The sequence below is a fragment of the Mesitornis unicolor genome, unplaced genomic scaffold (genome assembly GCF_000695765.1).
Source record: "Mesitornis unicolor isolate BGI_N332 unplaced genomic scaffold, ASM69576v1 scaffold19082, whole genome shotgun sequence".
NCBI lineage: Eukaryota > Metazoa > Chordata > Aves > Mesitornithiformes > Mesitornithidae > Mesitornis > Mesitornis unicolor.
The window spans coordinates 33,636-33,875 of record NW_010171435.1 but is presented as its reverse complement, the minus strand read 5'-3'; the positions used below and the strand labels follow the sequence as shown (position 1 = coordinate 33,875).

The 240-nt window shown below is 55.4% G+C and overlaps 1 protein-coding gene across 1 annotated transcript in view; it reads right to left on the bottom strand.

Moving 5' to 3' along the window:
* The window catches only part of SARDH (sarcosine dehydrogenase), a gene marked incomplete at its 3' end in the record, with an annotated part of 9,954 nt that overhangs the window by 1,254 nt on the left and 8,460 nt on the right, over positions 1–240 (bottom strand). The window lies entirely within an intron of this gene.

Below are 240 nucleotides of genomic sequence, written 5' to 3'. Positions count from 1 at the left end.
CAGGCAGGAGCTCACTGCGGGCACCCAGCATCCCACAGCCCTCGCAGCTGCCCCTGAGCCGCGCTGGCTGTGAATGAAACAAAATAAACCTCTGAGCCCTTCTCTCCACTCTTCCCTTGCCCAGCAACCATCACCGGGCTCTTAAGCTGCATTTGCTAAGTTAAATATTAGGGGAATGTTTGGCATCTCTACCATTAAACTGCCCATAGACCCAGCACTCTCACAGCATGCACCCGGCCC